Here is a 24,900-nt window from a genome sequence, read left to right as displayed (position 1 = left end):
TTGGGGACATTACTATAATTTATTGATCCGCCTGTGTTAATGTTGGAATTTAAAAGTCAAGAAGCCACAACGTGGACACAAAGATGTCAGTTTTATGGATTTGCTGCCAGACACAGGGCCATTTAAAAAGAGCCCTGATCCCCTAAAATGTTGACGTACATCCCCCATGAATTGTCTTCCTCCTATCGTTATGAATATGTCAATGTCTCATTCCACATTGCCCTTTTATGAGACTGGAACACAAAACAGGAGGCTGCTGAGTAGAGTCAGACTTCTTTTGGACACAGCAAGAAAAAATTTTGTCATATTTATGGTAGATGTTTAAAAAAATCTCCCATCGATTGATCGTAGTTCACATTCAATCCAAGCAACATATTGGAGTAGACAGGTACTTGTATATGTCCAGGCACGTTGATGTCTGGGGTTGGCTTAGTGCTGCTAAGTGGCTAAACTGACTGGACTCACACTGTTTATTTTTAAAAACAAATGGATTTAAGCTCTTATTTTACCTAAAATATCAAGAAAAAATATGAGTTTAAGTATATTGAATATAGTCTTTTATAAGTAAATGCTTTGTATAGATTTATAAATAATGCTATTTAAGAAAAATCCAGAGATATAATTGATATAAAATTTTTATTTTTTGTTCGTTTGCTTTATTTTAGGATTTCTCCTCTTGCTTTACTTTTTTCTCTCTCTTATGTGGAAATCTTTACCACTCCTAGACCAGATATTGAGTTCCCTTAAACTTTCATTTTCTATCTTCTACCCCCAAATCCTGATATTTGAAAGTTGCTTCACACTTGTGGCAATATATGCTCACAGGATTATTAGTAATATATTATTTCAATAGATATTTGTCTTTCTATGTAAAACACAAAGATAAATGGCATTGCTATAAAAGTGCCTAAGTCTATAAAACAAGAAACAGTTTTTATCCTTAAGTAATTGATAATCCAGTTTTTTAAAAAAGTTTAATTACATCACATATCCTATTAAGGTTTTATATAGTTCTATTATGATTGAAAACTTAAGGCAAATTGATGGATTTTAGGTGGGTTGTTTACTTAATTCAGACCTGGAAGGCAGAAATTAGACAGAATGCAAATCAAGGATCACTCCAGGTAAGCAAACACACATGTATTGACTGCTCTGTGCAAACTGCTTGGTATGTCTGGGCAATACACAGTGGAAAGAAGTATCCTCCAAAGGCTTAAACTTGTTAGACAGACATACTCATGAACTGATATTTTTAAACTTAACTCAGTGAAGTTTTACTGGCGTTTGGCACTCACTTCTAAAGAAATGGAGAATACAGGTGTTTAGCCAGACCTGCACAAGGTGGTCTAGTTTCATTTTTCTGCACATATCTGTCCAATTTTCCTAACATTATTTATCGAATAAACTATCTTTAACCCATTGTATGTGCTTGGTTTCTCTGTCAAATATTAATTGATTGTAAAGCTGTGGGTTTATTTCTGGGCTCTCTAGTCTGTTCTGTTGATGTATGTGTCTGTTTTTATGCCAGTGCCATGCTGTTTTGATTACTACGACTTTAAAGTATTATTTGATATTAGGTAGCATGATTCCTCCAACTATGTTCTTCTTTCTCAGGATTGCTATACCTATGCGAGGCCTTTTGTGGTTCCATATAAGTTTTTGAAATATGTGTTCTAGTTCTGTGAAATATATCATTGGGATCTTGATAGGAATTGTGTTGAATCTATAGATTGCTTTGGGTGATATGGACATTTTAATGATATTAATTCTTCCTATCCATGCACACTATATGTGCTTCCACTTATTCGTATCTTCTTCAGTTTTTTTCTTCAGTATCTTATAATTTTCTGAGTTCAGGCCTTCTATATCAAACGAAAACTTTTTGCACAGCAAAGAAAATTATCAACAAAATAAGAAGACACCCCACAGAATGGGAGAACAAACTTGCTTATACATCTCATATGGGGTTAATATCCAAAATTTATATAAAGCTCAACACCAGAAAAACAAACAACCTAATTAAAAAATGGGCAAACGACCTGAATGGACACTTCTCCAAAAAGAACATGCAGATGGCCAACAGACATATGAAAAGATGCTCAACATCACTAATCTTCAGAGAAATGCAAATTAAAACCACAATGAGATATCATCTGACACTTTCAGAATTATTATTATCGATAAATCAAAAACAACAGGTGCTGGCAAGAACGTGGAGAGAGGGAACGTGATGTCCTTTCTGCACTGTTGGTGGGAGTGCAGATTGGTGCAGCCACCATGGAAAGCAGCCCAAGAAATTAAAAAATTAAAAATGGATCTGCCTTTGACTCAGCGATCCCACTTCTGAGAATATATCTAAAGGACACCAACATACTAATTTGAAAGAACATAATCACCCCTATATTCATTGCAGTATTATTTTAAAATCACCAAATGTAGAAGCAGCTCAAGTGACCATCAGTAGATGAGTGGATAAAACAACTATAGGACATTTACACAATGGAATACTACTCAGCTGTTAAAAAAAAGAACATAATTTTACCCTTTGTGACAGTGTGGATGGACCTGGAGAACATGATGCTAAGTGAAATAAGGCAGTCAGAGAAAGACAAATACCATATGATTCCACTCATATATTGACTCTAATTAACAAACTGAACTAACAAGGAAAATGAGGACAGATTCATAGATGGAGAACAGGATGACAGCTAAGCACAGAGGTTAGGTGAGGGGGTGGAGGGACTGAGTAAAAAGGAAAAAGGACTCATGGACATGGGCAATAGTGTAGTGATTGCTGGGGGGAGGTATAATGGGACTAAGTGGTAATGGAAAAAGACAATAAAGATTAAATAAAATATGATGACCATTATATACATTGATTTCAGTTATATGATTTTAGAAAAATTATAAGAATAATATCCACTGTGAAATAAACTAGGGTTATAAAACTGTTATTAAAGAACACCTGACTTTTGCATTATAAATCATGAATAAAATGTACATTGTACTTTATTTAATTTAAATCAACCAACTTTATTAAGAATTAAATGAATGTGTGTGTGTGATCACAATATTTTCATCTCAAAGTTTAATATCTTTTAGTGGAATATGACACTTTTAAACATAATTTGAATACATTTACAATAATAATACTTGAGAGAATTGTACGTAGATTGAAATAAAAAACCAGCTTTTTTACAAAGCTCGTATTCTGGAACCATTTATACTGAATATTTTAAAAGTATTTTTACAATGTGATTGTATATTTATTTAATACACAGAAAACAACTTGAAAAAATACAGGGAGACAGAAAATAGATGTTCTAATAATAAAAACAGTGGGTAGAATATTGCACGTGAAACATAGTTTCTGTAGATTTATAAAGAATGATAAGGCTCGAAAGTGACTGGACCGTATCTGTAAAAATAAACAAAACATTTCCACAAGTAATGTTCATTATGAGATCAATTAGGTGGAATATGTATGAGGAAACTATCGCAATAAACCAAACAATAGTGAAATAAAAATCAATTTTGAAATAGTTAATAGCAAAAACAAAACAAAACAAAACCTACCCCCTATTGCTAGGTTAAACTCCTCGATGTGACATTAATTATATTGGCTCTATAGTTCAGGGACCGTTCTCATCGTGATGGTACCGGTAGAAAGTACTTTGCCTGGTCCATGTGAGGCACTCAGAATGTTACTAAGCAACTACTGTATACAAAAATAAGACAATGGATACCTGTGTATATGACCTAATATAATATACATCATAAATTTGAAGAAAGAAAATATGGTCTGTATTTAATTATATGTGAGGATAAAAAGAGAAAAATAAAATAATTTCAAGGAAAAAGCCTTCGTTATTGGAATAAAGTGATTCAACGAATCAAAAGTGATTATTCTTTTTGAAACAATATCTTTGCTAAACCTATGGCTCTGGTATACTGAGACACCTAATGAAAAATTGGTGTTGAGTTGGCAAAGTGTACCTTCAAGGCAAAAAGTGAAGGTGAATTCTTACGGTTTTCTGCAAAGTAGTCTTGGTAGAACTTCTAAAAATTGGATTACCTTTGTTTCTGCTACCTGTCTGAAGATAATTACCCTTAAGAGCCCGTCTTTCCTTCACGTTTACACATAAACAGACCTCTCTGCTTCCTGCAAACATAAGCAACTTTCTCCACTTCCAAATGTCATGGTGCCTCCTTTTCGTAAGACTCAGCCCTGCGGGGCCCCACGCGGCGGAAGCACTTCGGGTTCCTAAATCCGTCTCCTCGCCAGAACTGTCATTTTCTCCGTAACTCCTGTTTCCCCGAAGGCGTTATGATTATGCTTACTGATTTGTGCCCGTGATGCAACACTTAGGCAACAATTTTAGCAATTGCTTCTTGTCAAAACCTTAAGGGAGATGGGATTAACAGCAGGAGGGCGGTTTCTGTGGTTTTTGAATTTGATTTTGTTTTGTTTTGCTTTGTTTTGTTAAGTAGGGCAACCATCAAATCACAGGTAAGTAAGGAGGGGGACTTGGTTGTGACTGTTCACTTCCAGCACCTGCACGGAGGATGTGGCTTCACCCTGATAGGATTTACCGTTCCTAAAAGAAACTTTCACTTTCAAGTTGGAACCATCTTTTGGAAAGTAATCTCTAGCTCCATTTTGCAGCTAAGTGTTTTTGCCAAAACTAAGATAATCCTTTTGGGTTATTTTCTTCCTATCTTTATCTTCCTTTTTTTTTTTTACTTCTTCTTTCCTGTTCTTTTCAGTAACTAATGTGCATATAATAGTAGTTGTATAAAAAATAAAAATCAATTTCTACAAGTCAGGTAATAACATGGCATAAGTCTTAATGGTGGCTCAGTCCCTCATCTATATTTTCATCATGAAGCCTGTTTTATTATATGTTTGATGAACATTTAATTACTCTTTGTAATTAAACATAGTTCTCTCATGTACTTTGCAAAAACTAGAATTTTGCATAACAGTTATACTTGACCTTGTTGATAAAACTTCCTAAAATAAGATTTTATCAGGGAACTCTTTATTACATTATCATAATTAACACCAATATTAAGCTTCTTTAACTTTTCTTCCCTATTCCTGCATTTTTTAGTGTTTGTGCAAAAAAAATTATATCGAAATATAGTTCTACAATGATAAATTGTGCATAGTCAAAAAACTTTAAAATAAGCATATTAAAAAGTATTTGATATGTGGCTTATATTGAAGATTAATTTGTCACCCAGATATGTATCCATTCAAATCTAATCCAGTGGATTATTTTAAAAAGTATGGGGTCCTTATTGTTCTTTGTCAGGTAATATGAACATTATAAAAAGTTAAGGATGTTACAGCAAATAGCTTCCACAAATCTAAAGACTACATAGTTGCCCTGGTGTTACTGTATCTTATATTAACAAATGTCACTAATTTAGAGATATTTTAACTCAGAAATAAGCTTATCTCCATTTGAATTCCCAAACTGACTTCTAAAAATTATATGTGCTTTAATATTTTAAATATGCTCCATGAAAACTTCATATAAAATGGTAGCTACTCTACTTGCCTCCTTAAATCCCCAGAGGTTCGTATAGATAATTTCACTGTGTAGAGTTGTGAGCCTAACACAAACGGTCATAGTGACGAAACATTTCCCCAGAAATATGCACAATGCCCCACGTCCCAGTGGCTTCATATTATTCCATTTTAAATCATGCAGCTGTCAGTACATTTATCAGGTTTGAGATATGTCTTCTGTGAGGACAAATATCATGAGAACAATAATTTTGTTTCTTGAAACAGGAAATTTTATTCCTGAAGAATAAGTAGATACAAAAATAGAGTCTTGTTATTTTGATTTGTGGCCAGCCAAACTAACAATATAAGCAAATGTAATATTATAATAAAAAGAGTCTCAAAATTGAATTATTTAGCCTTGAAAAATCACTCAGAATCCTGTTTCGGTAAATCTGGGTAAAATATAATAATGTTTAGTTGGCATGATGTATGCATCTTACTCAGAGCTTATGCAAAATAGGAAGATTTAAACCCAGGTTTTACATGTAGGGATAGATATTAAAATGACAGAATAAAAATGATTATGATTGAGCTTTTTAGCAAGACATGAGTACACTGAAATATCACACTGTAGCCTTTTAAACTGAGGATTAACCTTCCATGAGAACTGCTCTCTGGAAAAAAAAAGAAAATAATAAAAATTTTAGATGCAGACAGTGCTGCCAAAAGTCCTGCTTTAATTCCCATTATCAGTAACTCGGCAGTCCTCTCTCTCACGGCTAATGTATTCTGTATTTCATAAAATTGGACAGGGAGTGCAATTTATCGCACTAGAACTCAGTGCGTCATACCCTATTGAAATAATACAGCAGTTCACTCATAGAAACATCACTATTATCATTATACATGATGACATCTTAGACAACGAAAAATACTGCTTTTGTATCCACAGGTTCAAAGTGCTTTCGCTGCAGAAAAGCACCTTTAGAGGAGGATGCTTTGCCAACAGGGACATGAGTACTGACTGCACTAAGAATTCTGATTACAGGGTAAAGATAAAAAACACAACACCAAACAAAACATGTGCTTACTTTTGCTCGGTTGAAATGGAGTGCCCTCGGGGGGAAGAATTGTAAAGTAGAAACCATTTTCAGTTTGGTTGTATTTACTTTTTTCTCATTTATTTCTCATATGAAAATGGGATAAAAAATAGTACCCTTCTTACCCCCTTAGATTGTGCCTGGGGGAAATGTACTTTCTAAAGAAAATGTTGGAATGCCCATGTGTCGTAGAAAATATCCAGCAACATCGTAATTCTCAGGAGAGCCCAGAGAAAAAGATACCATTAACTGTTATTTTTATTTTACTAAGTTTAACTTATTATTAAATACCCCTCATGCAACCCACAAATTGTTCTTCCAGTTGTAAGTCTTATAACTGACCAGTGTCTCTATTCTACTGATGTAGATAGTAATCTTTGTTAGTAACCGAAGATGTCTGTGAAAACACTGCCAAGAATTGCACTGTATTTTAATTCATCCAGAAATATGCTAGATACTTATCCTATGAAAAGTCACCCTTAGAATGGGAACTAATAATCATTAATGGAATAAAATAGATCATGTTCAATGTTTTCCAACAATTTTAAAATGGTACTTAAGATAAAATTGTAATTTACTTCAAGGTTAATAATTTTGTGTCTAAATTTAAATTACCAATTGATAGCTAACTTAAAATTGTATTAAAAGTGCTATACTATAGGGTTAATTGTGAGTAAGAGGAGAAGAAAGAGGTGACTGATGAAAATAGGTAACTTATATGGAATGCAAAATCTAAACAATTATGTGCCAGCATTTAGTAAAATATGCAGATTAGAAATCCTTTTACCTTTTATTCTGAGTACAACATGACCCAACATGTTATGACTAATGCTTGCTTTTATGAATATACCTCAAGATAATTAAATAGGACACTGTCTAATACAGCCTTAATTGACATAGAAGTAGGACAGTTTCATTTAATAACTATTAAGTTTTAATTTAAGAACCAGCTGACCTTCAGCAAGGCTGAAACCATTGACATTTGTGAATGTGCATATTCCTCTCAATATTTTTTTAGGGAGGAATATTTTATCACTGGATGGTCCTTTTTTTATCAATTCAGCTTTTACATTAGAAATTTCACATTCATTCTGAAGAAATGGGAAAAAATAAGATATTCTTAAAAAGTTCACTTGCCCAATAAGACAAACAGCCCAATAAAAGCATGGATGAAGGATGGAAATTAGCATATTAAAGGGATGTCAGAATTAGTAGTCAGTGGAAAAAAACAAATTGAAACGGTAGGGGAAGGACCATGTACAAAGGACCCATAGCCAAAACTAAAGAGGGGTCAAATTGAGGGTGGGAGTCGGTGGTGGGTGGGGCAGGGGAGAGTGGTAGAAGAAAATGGAGACAACTATACTTGAACAATAATAAAAAGCAAATAAATGAAACCATAGGAAGTTACCTCTATATAAATATTACTAAGACTAAAAATTAGAACAGTTGAAAAAAGTGAACATATAAAGCATTTTTGGTGAGGATATCACAGGAGGAAAAGTCTTATTTGCTGTTGGTGGGAATGTCATCACTTTAGAAAACAATTTGGCCACTTTTCACATCCTGTTTTATGCTATTTTTCCCATTACTCTCTTCCACATTCACCCACCCCGTTCCCCCCACACAGTGGGGTCCCCACACTATTATCCATGTCCATGAGTCATTTCACTCTCTCTTATTTTTTTGCTTGATCCCCAACTCTGTCCCATACAATGTTGTTTAAAACGTTAAGCATATGCTTTTATTTGATTCAGCCATATTTCTCCTATCTAGGAAGATACCCAAGAAAAATACAATTTTATAAATAATTTAAAATTTTACACATAATTATTATAGCAGTTGTATTTGTAATATCCCAAAGTAAAAACAAAATCTAAATGCCCCTCCACAGTTAAATGGATAAACATTCATACAACCATACAACAGCATGTTGTTCAGCAGATGTATCTTTTGTAACTATTTTCTTTAATTGACTTGTCTTCTGGTTCTCTGAACATTGTCTTCTGCAGAGCAGAAGTTGTTAGTTCTAATGAAATTGCTGTATCAGTTATTTCTTCATGCATTGTGTCTTTGGTGTCGTATCTAAAAGCCATCGCCACACTCAAGTCTTCTAGGTCATCTCTGAAGTTTTATGTTCTAGGAGCCTTATGTTCTTATATTTTCTTTAGGTCTAGAATCCATTTTTGAGTTAATATTTGTGAAGGGTGAAAGGTTTGTGTCTGAGATCACTATCGTTATTTTTTACATGAGAATGTCTAGTTGTTGCACCATTTGTGGAAGAGACTGTCTTTGCTCCATGGTATCGCCTTTGCTTCTTCACAGAACATAAGTGGACTACAGCACCATCAGTTTATTTTGGGGGCTCTCTGTTCTGTTCCACCGTTATTTTTGTTCTACTATTTCACCATTACAATGCTGTCCTGATTCCCGCAGCTTCAGAGTAAGCCTTGCAGGTGGGTAGCTTCAGCCTTCCGCTGTGTTCAGGATGGTGCTGGCTATTCCGGGTCTTCTGATCTTCATGTAAACTTTATAGGACAAGGTTGTTGTTGAGACCCACAAACTGATTCTCTGCAGTTTTGACTGAGATTGCACTGGAACTAAACAAGTTGACAACAACTGACATCTTGACAACACTGAGTCTTCCTGGTCCATGGCCATGAAATACCTCTCCATGTATTCACTTCTCCATTAATTTCTATTTCTTGCAGTTGTATAGTTCTCCTCGTGTAGGTCTGGTGGGTATTTTGTTAGCTTTATACCTAAACATATTGTTTTATTGGATGCTAATGTAAATGATATTTTATTTCTAATTTTAAATTTCTTTGTGCATTGCTGATATATAGAAAAGCAATAGATTTTTATAATAAAATCGTATCCTACAACCTTTCAATTATTGTTTTTTAGTTCCAGGAGTTTTTAGCAATTTTTTTTTACAATTTTCTACATAGAAGGTAGGCTAATTACAAACCAAGTAAGTTTTATTTTATTCTGTTTAAGAATATATTTTTAATTTTCTATATATTTTTAATTTTCCTTTCTTGGCTTTGCATTTGCTGGAACTTCCATGGATATTTGAAAAGTAGTGTTGCAAAGAGACATCCTTGCATAGTGGTTGATCTTACTGGAAAGCTCTGATTTCTCACCATTAAATATGGTGTTAGCTATAGGGTTTTTATAAATATCCTTTATCAAGGTGAGAAATTTTTCCTCTATAGTTCACTATGAATTTTTATTATGAATGGACACTGAATTTCATTTAATGCTTTTCTTCTGTATCTCTTGATATGACCATGTAGTTTTTCTCTTGTGCATATGATGTGTTACATGATTATTATTATGTTCTGACGTTGAACCAGCCTTGTATCCCTGAAAAAAATCCCATTTGGACGTGGTCAGATTTTTATACATTGTTGGATTCAATTTACTCATATTTTGTTAAAGACTTTTGCATCTGTGTTTGGGTGTTATTGATTCATTCTGACAATGTCTGTGTTATAATTGGCACATTACACCATCGACACTCAATGATTATTGAGGTAGTAGGATTAATTTCCACCATTTTGTTACTGTTTTCCACTTGTTGCTCCTGTACTTTGTTCCTATTTTTTCTTCCACTCTTTCTCTGCCTTTTGTGGTTTTAGTCGAGTATTTTGTATGATTCTAAAATAGACCCTCAGTGATGTGGTGGTAAGGTGTGGGAGGAGAGAGCTGTTCTGTAGTTCTACAGTTAGGTCTGTTTTTTAGGGAACGTATGCCTCTGGGCTGGGCTGTGAAGTTCAGAAATGTTTATTGGTTTTTTCCTCCCCACCCCCACCCCAGGTGGGACGAGTTTTCCTGCCCCTTAAGCACAAGCCTGGAGCTGGCTAGAGATGAGGAGTGCCCTTCACAAAGGACGTGTAAGCACTCGTAATAACCGGACAGGCAAGGCACTGGTTGACTAGTTCCCCCGAGGGCAGGCCATGCTGAGAAGAGCAGAGTGCTCTGTCCTTTCCCACGAGGGCTCCTTTCCCCTCCTCCTACAGGAAGCCCTGGGGGAGTTTTCTCCAATAGTTGCTGTGGGAACCTGGTAGAGCTTTTACAAGTCAAGTTCACAATGTTGTGGTGACTTCACTGTGATGGGCCCCTGGAGTTTTTAAATCTCTGCCGTGTCCACACGAATCCTCCAACAGTGTGTCCACACAGTTCAGGTTCTCCTGTCCAGCACTGGTGCCCAGGGTGGCCTCTGCTCAGGAGTGTCTGCTCTGGGGAGCTTTTCCCCCCAGTCTTGACAGCTGGGGTTTGCCCTGCGTCCTTCCTCTTTTACAGGTCCAAGCAGAGTTAGTGACTTTTCAGTCTGTTCAGCTTCACACTTGTTAGGACACGGTAGTGGCTTCCAGCTTCTTACATAGGAAACTAGACACCGGGATTCTTGATGCTGTTTTTAATAATATTTTTCTCTCTAAAGTTTAGCCTCACTTTACTTCATCACTTCATTTTCTTTCATCGCCTATGAAACATATGCATAAATTTGAGGAGGAGTGGTTTGGAAGAGTTGAACCAAAGCTAGGGATTGTTTGCCAGTTTGGAGTAATACATTTGTGAAATTTTTGAGTGGAAATTATAGTAATAAAATTGCTATACACCAAACACTGGCTCATAATTAGAAGGCAGAGTTGATATGACAGTTGAGGAATGTGTTTATTCCACGGACTAGATGGCTTATAAACAATAGAAATTTTTTTTTGTCATCTCTGGAAACTGGAAAATCCAAGATCAAGATATCTGGTGAGATCTCACTGTACCCACACTCAGCAGTAAGGACAGGCAGGTCTCTTTGACAAGGGCACGGATCCTATTCGTGGGGGGCTCCACCCTCATGACGTCATCACCTCCCAGAGTCCCCACCTCTTCATACCATCTCACTGGGGATTCGTTTTCAACATACAAATTTGGGGACCGGGGAGAAACACGTAGTCCATTACACTCTAATTGAAGCCATTTATATTCCTATGGCTTTGAAAAATCGTATTTTATAGCCCTGGCTGGCATAGCTCAGTGAATTGAGTGCAGGCCGCGAACCAAAGCATCGCAGGTTCGATTCCCAGTCAGGGCACATGCCTGGGTTGCAGGCCACGGCCCCCAGCAACCGCACACTGATGTTTCTCTCTCTCTCTCTCTCTCTCTCTCTCTCTCTTTCTCTCTCCCTTCCCTCTCTAAAAATAAATAAATAAAATCTTTAAAAAAAGAAAGAAGATATGTTAAAAAAAGAAAAATAGCATTTTATGTACTAAACTCAATTACCTTTAAAATATTGAAAATACATGTTTTTCTAAGTCTGTATTTGGGGCTAGTACAGGATTTCAACTTACAAAACTCTTTTTCTCAGGCCAAGTGAAAGTGGTAGCAGGGGGAAAAACAAAACAAAAGGAAAACCTCTGAGTCAGCATTCTTTTGCTCCGCGCAAGATGGAGAACCTTGGGGTAAAAGATGATTGCCCACTGGAGAAGCCCTGTATTAAATACTATCCGCTCAATTAAAGTGGATATTGAAACTGGCTGGGCAAAGGGAAAGTGGAGTGGCCCTCTGAGGCCCTAACTTCCTAAGGTATGAATCAAAATCAGCGCGGAGCAGAAAAGCATATGAGCCAGTGACAGGTCTGATCCCCAGAAGAGCAATGAGTGAATAGCGTTTGGTGACTTGATTATCACGAGGGCTTGGCCAATCAAGTAAAACAATGAAGCCAGAAGGAGAAATGGAAATGGGGTGCATGCAATCAAAGAGCTGATGGGTGTTACCTGGAGAAGATTGATTTCGCTCTCGGCGGTTGAGTTAGGCATGCCAGACTTCAGACAGGTGCTCTGTTCTACTGAGGTGCCATGGGTGACCAATCTGCTAATGTGTTTTTCTAGTTTTAAAAACACATAGAAGTACTGAAGAAATAGGGATTTTCCACCAAACGCCATTAATTTCTAATGACCTAACAACATAAAATATTCCATTGAGTCTTCATTTTGGAGTAGCTTTACTGGAGAAGAACGATCAATAACTGCCACCACGCATTCCTCCCCAAAGGGGAGAGGGCTTCATTTAATGCCAGTATTCACTGATCTCAGAACTCATTTTGAGATCATTTTAACCATAAGGATGCCATCATTGTAAATAAACAATGCCTATATTCTGAGACTTAGTTCACCAAACAAGCAAATAGAGTCAATTGATAAATAAGAATTTATTCCGCTGCCTTTGACCATTTCTTTTTACTCTGTTCATTCATTGAAGTTAGCAATATTGACAAATAAGTAAAAATGGGTCCTTGTTTGTGTGCGTGCTGTTTGAGTGATTTTAATCTTCCTGCAATCTATTTATGGCTCTCTGAAGTTTAACAATATACCTAAAACTTGTGTGATATAATGCACAGTCATTGTAATTACCTCAAGTCTGCACTATTAGTTCAGAAGATGCTTTAAAATGTAGTTTCATGAATTTTTGCTACACCGTAAGTTGGAAAACAGGGAAGTGACGAGTAAGTTAAAGACAAAAGGGGTTGTGAGGATTAAACAAGTACACACATGCATGTAAACTCATTAAGATGTTGCCTAGTAGACAAGGAGTACACACTGAGTGTATGGTATTATTGTTGCACAAGGTAATTATTATTGCTCTTAGTTTTACTATTGTTATTTGAGAGTGAGAGCTGTGTATCGTGCTTGTAACATTATAAGCTTACTTCTTGTTTTTGCATTTTGATGAGCACCTATGTTCGCTTTGTTGTGTTATACTTTCAGAGTATTGCATTAAAAGTTTTGTGAGGAAAAGTATTCAATAACTTGGGAGAATTATCCGGGTAGCAATTTGACTAACCACATTGATGAGACATCGTTCTGACCTCAGTGTAATACTATCTCATTTAAGATCGCATTCCCATGATCTTACACATCCCTACTGCACATCAGTGGGGAGCTCACGACTCAGCATGGGACCTCCACCTCTGTCATGTAGGCTGGGGATGGCACAGTGCACTGGAGGTGCTTGGCGTTGTTAGGAGACTTGACCTTCATGAACCACAGCCACAGAAAGGGGTCTAATGGATTAAGGGGTCCCCATCAAACTTTTAATACCTACTATTTTTTCTCTGTTATAATGCAAACATACTACTTCATCCTGGTTTATCACTGTGTTTGAATAGAAATATTACCAAAATTTTATTAATTAGAGATAATATATAGCTACTTACTATAGGTATCATATCAATAAGCTTCCTATCTATCCCATTTAATTACACTGGGTTTTAACTTTGAGGTATAAAATGAGAGTGAATAATGCAATTAGACAAATGGCTTTAAGATCCACAGTCACGCAAGGTTCATGAATTAGCGAGGGGGTAACAGAAAGTCAATACAAGTGTCATTGCTGATTGGCTGATTTTAGCAGAGAAGACTGAATGGAATAGGTTCTTGTTTTTGTGAGTTTTTTTTTAATCAGGAAACATAATGAAGCTGTGGAAAGACATCCACCTCACTTTCCCTGCAAAGCCAGGGAACCTCGCTGTTTTGTTCAGTTTGTTTTCTACTTGTTTAAAAATCTGGAACGTGCTCTGGCTGGTGTAGCTCAGTGGATTGAGCATGGGCTGCAAACCAAAGTGTCGCAGGTTCGATTCCCAGTCAGGGTACATGCCTGGGTTGCAGGCCATGACCCCCAGCAACCGCACATTGATGTTTCTCCCTCCCTCTCTCTCTCTCTCTCTCTCTCTCTCTCTCTCTCTCTCCCTTCCCTCTCTAAAAATAAATAAATAAAATCTTTAAAAAAAATCCGGAACATTAGTGGCTTTCAAGGAGTGTCTTAACTTACATCTATAGCAAACACAGTTGAGCATTTTTTAAAATAATGTGAAAAAGGGAAATTATTAAATGTCTTATTTCATAATCCCCCAGAAAACAGTAACTGTTTCAAGCAGTATGTTCATCTCTTAGATCAACATTCAGGTTTATTAAAAACCCTAGAGCTCAGATTCCAAACTTCATTACTATTTATATTTACTGTATGTGGTTTCTATTTTACGAAAATTTGGAAATTTTATTAACATTTGTAGCTTGTATTCAACAGACATTTAGATAGAAGTTTAAGCTTCAATCTTTGATTTTACCTAAACCATTTAACGTGAAACATTAAAATGAAAATTTCTCTCTCCCTCTGTCTCTCCTTCCAACAACTATATATGGGCAATTATTTCAAGTTACTCACAATATACACATGGGCAAACTTTCTTCTTTGTCTGAGAATCTATTTCTTTTGCCCACATACATGCATGATGATTGCCTGCTCACACACACTTGACATCTAGATCTTTCCATGAGTATTCTGATACTGATTCGCTGCCTCCAAACATATATTCTTGCTGAAATGAAACACCACACTGATAACGGTGGTAATTATTATTTCCAGTTTTTCTTTGTGTCATTTTCTGATTTAGGACATCGTGCTGTACTCATGCTCACATTCTGTTCCTCATATGTTTAATTTGATAGATTTTAATGGATAGATATTATTTCTTTAAGTTTACAGAAAAATTCGAGAGCAAGCACGCAGTCCCCATGACCCCTGTCCACCCCACTCCGTCTGCCCACCGTTTCCTCTGGGGTAAGCACCTTGCACGAGTGGGGCACAGTTGTCACAACCAGTGAGCCATATCTGAGTGGTACCTGGGCGCTGCAAATTACACTATGCGGAGAAGAATAAAATAAACCCTAGAATATGAAGATATACTGTGTTCATGGAATGGAAGTAAAAATTACCTATAGGTTAACACCATTTCTGTCAGAAAGAAATGATTTTTGCCTATAGACAAGCTTATTCTAAAATGGAAATGGAAAGGAACAAGTTGTATAAAAGCCAGAGCAATCTGGAAAAAGAAGTGTAATTAGGGTGATGCACTCAACCCACTATTGATGGTTATTATATGTGTAAGATAATCAAGGCAGTACCATATTGACAAGGATAGGCACAGACTAACAGCACAGGATGCCCCAGAAATAGATCTACCAGATTGGATGGGTGACCGATTGGTTGGTCATCCATCCAATCAATATGGATGACTGACTGATTTTTGACAAAGATGAAAAGGCAATTCAGTGGAGGAAGACTAGGGAAAGAACTTTTAGTTGTCACAATAAAAAAACATAACAATAGGAGGAACAATTGGTAAAGTGAACTTCCTCAAAATGGAAACTATACTCTGTGAAAATAATCAGTAAGAGAATGAAAAGATGAGCTACAGACTAGGAGGAAATATTTGTAAGCCACACGTCTGAAAAGGGACCAGTATCCAGAATATCTATTTACCTCTCAAAACTTAACAGTTAAATAGTTTCATTAGAAAATGGGCAAATGACATAAACATTTTAATGAGGAGGATTTACAGATGGTAAGTACTTGAAAACATTTTCAATATCACTACCAATTAGGAAAATGCAAATTAAAGCTACAGTGAGATATCACTACACATTTATCACACAGGACAAGATGTAAAAATAGTTATAGCCTCACATCCTGGCAAAGATGCAGCAAAGCTGGATCACACCTACGTGGCTGATGCGAATGTAAAATGTTACAGCCACTTGGAAACATTTTGGCAGTTATTTATAAAACTAACTATGCACTTTGCACGTAACCTAGCAATTATACTCCTGGGCATTTGTCCCAGAGAAATTAAAATTCATGTCCCCCAAGCAGAAGTGTTTATGGCAGATTTATTTATTGTATGAGTTTCTCTTTGCTGCTGTAACAAGTGATCAGGTAGCTTGAAGCACCAGGTGTTCATTCTGTCCCAGGTACAGAAACCGGAAGTCCTACTTGATGTCACGTGGCCACAGCCAGGGTGCCGGCAGTGCCACTCCTCCCCCAGAGCATCTGGAAGAGGGAATCTGCTCCCTGCTTTCCCAGCTCCCATTATGCTAGTTCCTTAGCTGGCCTCCAGGCCACCCACCCTCTGCCTCCCTTGGTGGTAGTGTGGTGATTCTCCTCCCCTGTGTGGCATATCCCCTAGAGACGGCAAGTCTGGTCCATCCAGATGATCCAGGGTGATCCTTGCATTTTACTTAATCACATCATCAAAGTCTGTGCCATATAAGGTCACAGTCACAGTAAACAGAAATTCGGAGTTGTATATCTTGTGGGTGGGGAGCAATATGCACATCCCTCCTGTCACACTCATAATAGCCCCAGATTGATAACAAATACCCCTCCATGGGGGAATTGTTCGGTAAACAGATACACACACCCTTGGAACAATGCTCAGCTGTAAAAAGGAATTAACTATTGATATACAAAACAATTTGGATGCATATTCATGAAATTATACTGAATTTTAAAAAGTCAGTACTTTGCCCTGGCTGGCGTAGCTCAGTGGATTGAGCACGGGCTGGGAACCAAAGTATCCCAGGTTCGATTCCCAGCCAGGGTACATTCCTGGGTTGCAGGCCATAACCCCCAGCAACCGCACATTGATGTTTCTCTGTATCTCTCTACCTCTATCTCTATCTCCCTCCCTTCCCTCTCTAAAAATAAATAAATAAAATCTTAAAAAAAAAAAGAGTCAGTACTAATGCATTCCATACTTCATGATTCTGCTTATATAAGTTTTGGTAAATGACAACATTTTAGATGTGGAGAACAGTTTAGTGGTTGCCTGGGTTTAGGGAGCAGAAGGGTTGAGTGAGTATAATTATAAAAAAGAAATCACTAGGGAGCATTGTGATGAAGGTATTTCTTGTGCCCTGACTGTGATGATGGATACACACACCTACTGACAACAAAATTGTGTAGAACTAGTCACACACATGCACACACACACATACACACAGGTACAGGTAACTTGGGGGAAACTTCATAAGACTGGAGGTTTGTATCAATATCAATTTCCTGGTTGTGATGGTTTTTAAGATGTTACCCTTGGGGAAAACTTCATAAAGGATTCATGTTATTTCTCTGTATAGTTTTTTTTAAACCTGCAGGTGAGTCTATACTTACATTACAATATTTTCAACTTTAAAAAAGCTATACAGAGAAAACTCATGAATCCAGTACCTGCTTCTTATGTTCTTCAAAAGATAAGTCAAGTGCAGTGCTCTCTGTACAGAAACATTGTTGGAGCTCTCTACATTGAAGGTTTGATGAACTTTGATGATGCCAGATCATTGGTTTCATTTTCAATAAATGTTAAAAAATAAATATCTAAGCTTGCTGAAATTGCTTTAAAGCAGTGTCTTCCATTCTCACCCACCATCCTCTGTGAGACCAGCTTCTCTCCGGAGTGTTATACAAACAAAACACAGGAGTATTTTAGTTACAGTGCTCCCTTGGAGTAGTTACATCACCGATCCACTGTGCATGAGGCAGCTTAATGAGGAGAAAGCTAGCAACATTTAAAACTTAAAAAATGGATATACATTGTGTTCTTTAAATATATGTGCATAGGTGTTTAATATAGAAAAATGTCAATTTACAGAAAGTGACAAGGGTAAAAGTAATTCTCTGTAATAGTTGTTCATACCTACGAATTCAATGCAAACACACACACACATTAAAAAACTTCCAGTGTGCTGGTGTCTTAATATTTTTTTTGAAATATAATTTATGCCTGTTGAATCTGAAAGTCTGCTAGTAGAGCCTGGAATTAAGAAACACCATACAAGACTGCTGAGCAGTCACTGGGCTTCCATGGACAATTGTGCAGCACTAATTCTGTGTTTCTGGCAAGCCTCCCCCTCCCTCCAGCACTCCATCTCAGTCTCCCGCCACAGCACTGGCACTCCCCGCCCCCCCTCAGGGGATGAGACGCATTGTCTTAAGTGCATGTTGGGAAGACTGTGCTGGAAAATGACGAAAAGGGGTCAGGTGGACAGACGTTCTTGCAGTGTCACAGAACAACCGTTATGTGCAGACTTTTAGAACTGTTGGGAGCAAAGGTGCGGCCACATTTCACATGACCTTCAGGAGCACATTCTGAAAACCAATCCTGCAGTTCAAGTTTATCTGTTTTAAGGTGCAGAGACAGTGCTGTGATGTAGGCAACTGGTTAAAACTTGGTACCAATAAAATCTAGAAAAGAAGATTCAGCCTGCCTGGCATAGCTCAGTGGATTGAGGGCGGGCTGTGAACCAAAGTATCGCAGGTTCGATTCCCAGTCAGGGTACATGCCTGGGTTGCAGGCCACTGCCCCCAGCAACCACACATTGATGTTTCTCTCTCTCTCTCTTTCTCCCTTTCTTCCCTCTCTAAAAATAAATAAATAAATAATAAATAAAAGGAGAAAACTAGAAAAAATACAGTGAAAATATTGTTTAAAAAAAGAAGATTCAATAGAGAGATTCTATTATGAGATTTTACCCCAGTCCACATAAATGAAAACAGAATTGTTTTTTATGTTTATGGTGAAAAAATATCCCTTTGGTGTGGACTTTCTTCTCTTTCTTTACATGCGCTTAGTGACACACTTGGTGATCAGTGGCAGATATGCCAAGTAGAGACTTGCCACCTGTAGCCGTGACAATCAGGGGTGTCCACCCCATTGGCGTCTCTGGGCCACAATGGAAGAAGAGTTGTCCTGGGCCATCCATTAAATACACAAACACTATTGAAAACTGATGAACAAACAAAAGGCTTTAAGTAAATTTACGATTTTGTGTTGGGCCACATCCACAGCCATCCTGGGCGGCATGCAGCCTGTGAGTCACAGGTTGGACAGCCCCGTGTGGAGGACCCTGAGATCCACTTCAACAGAAAATCCTTCAGTGTAGGACTCACTGCCTGTCTCATTACTCATCCACGCGGCAGCCCCTGAAGCTCTGGGTCCAGGTGGCTTTTTCTTTGCTTTCTTAACATGTCCCTGGACCTAATTCTAAAGTGTACAGCGATCCCCCACCTATCACAGGAGTTACGTTCCAGAGACCCCTGGGAAAGGTAAAAATCCATGAAGTAGGGGCGTTCTATTTATTTTATTATTTATGTATGTTTTAAGGCTTTATTAAACCCTTCCCACATCCTATAAACCTTTCCCACTCTCTTATTAACCTCTCCCACACTCTTATAAACACTTCAGATGCTCTTAAACACTTCCTACACTCTTAAACCTCCATAATTTTAACAACATATACAATTCTATATGGGTACTCGCCAGTGAAGTATACAGTTGTCCCTCGCTATATCGTGGTTCACTTATTCGCGGCCTCACTGTATCGCGGGCTTTTAAAAACCCACGAGACAGTGAAGCCGCAAGAAGTGAACCATGATATATAGCGAGGGACGACTGTACTTTGTTTCACTTTTTGAGTATTTACAACTTAACAGTCTTTTTCTATCATTTGATTCCTTTGTCTTCAGTAGTTATAAAAATCCATGAAAGTTTCTGGTTTCTTGAAGGTGTCTTTCCTTCTTTTCCACTTTTCATTTCATATTTGTTTCTTTGTTTTTTATAATTGGGATCTATTGTACATGGAGGAATAAACGTATAACTCCATATTATCATATGGAAATTGGATTTCCCATGTTTTGTTGATTTTCTTCTAAGTGAGTGGATGAGTTTATATAATAATTTTAATAATTGTTATTTATTTAATGCTTATTAATGTCACACATCAAGCTAAAAATTCTTCAAGTTCTACATTTTTAGTCCTCACCAGGGTCCCATCAGGCAGCTAAAACAATTTGCTCATTTTATAGGTGAAAAAAAGCACAAAAATGCTTTTGCTTATTACTTAAGTTAACAGAGAAATAAGTTGCAAAGTTATAAAACTACCTCGAATTGCTTCAGAGTCTGCATCATAACTACTTTAATGTTTTACCACATGCATTTTATATATGACATTTTATTAATATAAGATGTAATTGTAACCCATTAATATTGCTGTGACTGTATAAAAATTTGAATAATTTACAAAATGTATTGTGAAAAATTACAAAGCAAAACATCATGCTAGCTTCCCTGTGATTACAATTTTAATTGCCCCCTCTGTTTACTTGTCATTGAGGCTCAGTAAATTTATAGAGCAAGAAATAATTGGCTCATTATAATGTAAATAACTCTGATAGGGGAAGTCTTTTAATTATCTATAATAAATTACTTTTGTGATATCAGTTTTAAATTAGCAACGGTGTGTAATTCATGGATGTCATTTATGATCCAAATTCATGCCCAGAGAACAGGTTTTTTCCAGCAAGCCTAATGTCATAGTTCCTTCCCTTAACATTGTTAGCACTCCCGTTTCTTCCTTTTCTCTCTAATCTTTCCCATTATCTTGGTTTGTAGTCTCTTGTTTAACTTATCTGTGTCACTGCTGCCAGAAATTCTCAATGCCATACAGATGATCTAAGATATTAAGGAATCGCTCTATTTTGAAACATGAGTAGAATCTACTCTAACCCTTAGGTGGAGAGGCAGCATTTATGAACTTGTGTTTGCTTAGCCATTTAATTATTCAACCACAGTAAGGGAGCACCAGCTTTACATGTAAAACAAAGTTCTCGTTATTGTGCTAAATGAAAATGTGCATATGACGCGGTCTCTATAGGAACATATAATCTAATGAAGATGAAACCCTTGTAAGCTAGTAACTACAACACCATGTAAAAGGGAAGATAGAAATGATTATGCTACAGCAGACACTGTGTAACGGGACAGAAGCAGGACACGTATGCACTCTCACTGGAGAAAATAGGAAACATCCACAAAAGTGTTAAATTTATATGAGAGGACATCACTCAACTGGAGGGAGAGGGGATATTTTTATAAGCAATACCAAAAACATAAAACAGACATATAGGCCAATGAAACCGAATTGAAAGCCCAGAAATAAACCGATGCCTATATGGTCAATTAATCTATGACAAAGGAGGCAAGAACATACAGAGGAATAAAAACATCCCATTCAATAAATGATGTTGGGAAAATTGGACAGACAGATGCTAAAAAATGAAACCAGACCACCTCCTTACACCGCACACAAGAATAAAGTCAAAATAGATTAAAGACTTAAATGTGAGACTTGAAACCACAAAATCTTAGACAAAAAAAAATTTGGCAGCAAAATCTCTGGCATTTCTCATAGCAATATTTTTTTTCCTGATATATCACCCCAGGCAAGGAAAACAAAAGAAAAATAAATGGGACTACATCAAGCTACAAGTTTTTTCAAAGCGAAGGAAACCATCAGCAAAGTGAAAAGCCATCACACTGAATGGGAGAACATATTTGCCAATGATACAGCTAATAATGCGTTACTGTCCAACATTTATAAAGAATGCAAGCAATTCAACACCAAACAATCCAATTAAAAAGTGGGCAAAGGATCTGAATAGACATTTCTCCAAAGAGACCACACAGATGACCAGTACATATATGGGAAGATGCTCAACATCACTAAGCATTAGAGAGATGCAAGTTACCTCGTAAAACCACAATGAGATATCATCTCACACCTGACGGAAGAGCTGTCATCAATGAATTAACCAGCAAGTCCTGGCGAGGATGTGGGAAAGGAAACCCTTGTGCACTGTTGGTGGGAATGCAGACCAGCGCAGCCCCTGTGGGGAACACAGGGACGTTCTTTGGAAAACAAAAAGTGGACCTGCCTTTTAGCCCAGTGAGTCCACTTCTGGGAATACTCCTGAAGAGACCTGAATCACTGGTTGAAAGGATATGTGCACCCCCGTGTTTACTGCAGAGTTATTTACGATAGCCAAGATTTGGAAGCAGACCAAGTGTCCATCAGTGGATGGATGGATAAAAAGCTGTGGTACGTATATGCAATGGGATACTACTGGGCCAGAGAAAGAAGGAGATTTCACCTCTCACGACAGCATGAACCAACCTAGAGGATGTTATGCTCAGTGAAATAAGCCAGTCAGAGAAAGACAAATAGCATATAATTTCAGTTACATGTGGGATCTCGTGAACAAAATGAACACATGAAACAGGCACATACTCGCAGATACAGAGAACACAATGACATCTGTCAGGGAAGGGACTGGGGGGACTAGATGAGAAGGGTGAAGGGATGATGCAAAGAAAAAAGGAAAGATGCACGGACACAGGCAACAGTATGGGGACGAGCAGAGGGAATGGGGGTTGGGTGAGGAAATGAGGGATAAATGGTGATGGGAGAAGACCTGACTTGGGGTGGCGAGCTCACAACACAATATACAGACGATGCATTATAGAATTGTGCCCCTGAAACCTATATAATTAGCTAATGTAACCTCAGTAAGATCAGTAACTATATTAAAAATCGTCAAATGCATTGACCATGAAAGTGCATCATATCAACTTCAGTTTGAAGACTATATAAGAAAATATATATTAAAGTAAATTATATAAAATATTTATCCATGTTTTTTAAAAGACTTCAGTCTCCCCTGAAGTTTGGCACGTGGGGAACCACAGTAACTTTGAGGATGAGCAAGCCCGCAGCCCGCGTGCTGTATCTCGCAGAAACCTGCAGCTGGACAGCTGGACACAGTGGACAGCCGGTACACACCTTTCAGCTGAGAAATATTTAAGCTGGCAATAAAAATGTGGGAAGGAGAATGCATTTCTTTTTTTGAGATTCAGACGTCGTCATTCCTGTGCGGAAAATGACTCCGTCAGCCTGGCTTCACTTACTTACCCTCAGATGAGCTCTCCCTGCTTCCTCTGTACTAACTCCACGGTCTCAGAGCAGCGCTGTGCGGGCGGTAGAGTCAATGTCGAGGGGGTGGGGGGAGGGTAAACCTTTCCTCTGTCCATACCAGGGGAATGAGAGAGCTCATGAACCCAAGAAATCTAGTCCTAGAATCAACCCTCTAAATACTCTGCTAGTGTGCCTCCCTGAGCCAAAAAAAAAAATCCTGATTTATTTTAATATTCTGTGTATTAATTTAAACAGTAGGAACTGAAACGATTATAACCTCTATTAGATAAAATTAGAACCCACAGATGAACTTTAAATCAAGCTAGCTTTGTACTAATACAAATTTTGATTGCTTCCAGTTTTTGCTTATAAAGGCAAGGCTCCCTCATTATAGAGAATTTAGAATATCTACAAAAGGAAAAAGAAATGTATGTATAATTTAATCACTTCTGCAAGTCAAATGACAAAATAAATCCTGATGGTTGTATTCAATTTCAATTTTGTTCTATGCCTGTGTACATACATAAGCATATAAGCTCATATGTTTGCTAGAATGGAACCATTGTGTATTTGTGTATAGGTCTGTGTTTTACTTTTATATCTAGCATTATTACTTTTGTTTGTCCTTAAATATCCTTCTAAAATAGCATTTTAATGTATTAATGCCAACATATCCTCTCCCTCTCTCTGTGTGTGTTATTCTTTCTCTCCCTAAACAGCTAATAAATGACTGCAGTGTTTCACACACAAAGTGGCTGCAGAGATATATGTAAACCAAAAAAAAAAAAAAAAACCAAAACAGAAAGCAAAAACAACGTCTCTTGCCTCATAAGATTTTAATCCCGCTACAATAAATCAATAAACAAATAAAGAGACCACAGAGTTATAGCTTTGGAGAAAGATAAAGAAAGAAGTAAACAGGATAATAATATAAATCAATTATGTCTAACCTACTAAATGCGAAGATTGATTTCAGTATTGCTAATAAATAGATAAACTTACCTGACATTTATTTAAGCTAATGAAATTGCTCCATCACCTTGGTGTTAATGCTTGAATTGATTTGGCTCCACGCTATAACTCAGCCACTATAAAAGTAAGCTTCGTTGTTTAAAAACATTATTTTATAACTACCTAAGGACACTTCTGGTTAAAACTTCCATGTTTATTTTATTTTCGCTGTAACTGAGGTCATCATCACACACCTTATAGCCTTTCACCTTTTCAAAGAGCTAGCAAATATGTTTTTCCTCTAATATTTATAATGCTCACGGGACTCAGGCATTATTACCCCTTAAAGGATAAAAACAGGAAGTTCAAAGAGGTTTGACGCGTCAGTGTCGTGCAGCTAATGGCATCCGTGAAGGCTGTCCCTCTGCCGCGGTCTCGCCCAGCTGGGGGAGCGTCCTTCCAGAGCAGCGGGCAGGCGCCTGCGCCACCTCCTCCCACTTGGGTCGCCAGCGACCCGCTCCCTCACTGCAGACAGATGGGTACTTGTAGTACAGTGGAGAGCCTAGGAAACGTTTGTGAAACAGATGGATACCAAAATATTCATTTTAAAAGGTTGTGAGCAGAAGCACATCCAAACAGTGTTGTTACTTCAAATGGCATCCCGATCCAATCTCTTATTGAATACCTACAG

General features: G+C 37.3%; 1 long non-coding RNA gene across 1 annotated transcript; it reads left to right on the top strand.

Annotated features, from left to right (window-relative positions):
* Positions 1-632: 632 nt before the first annotated feature.
* Positions 633-15,901, top strand: LOC118496928. The gene is made up of 3 exons (XR_004899483.1): positions 633-1,344; positions 3,862-3,866; positions 15,877-15,901. It is a non-coding gene; the product is annotated as an uncharacterized LOC118496928 (long non-coding RNA).
* The last annotated feature ends 8,999 nt before the right edge of the window (positions 15,902-24,900 follow it).

The sequence above is a fragment of the Phyllostomus discolor genome, chromosome 9 (genome assembly GCF_004126475.2).
Source record: "Phyllostomus discolor isolate MPI-MPIP mPhyDis1 chromosome 9, mPhyDis1.pri.v3, whole genome shotgun sequence".
Classification (NCBI taxonomy): Eukaryota; Metazoa; Chordata; class Mammalia; order Chiroptera; family Phyllostomidae; genus Phyllostomus; species Phyllostomus discolor.
This window is presented reverse-complemented; position numbering and strand designations above follow the sequence as displayed.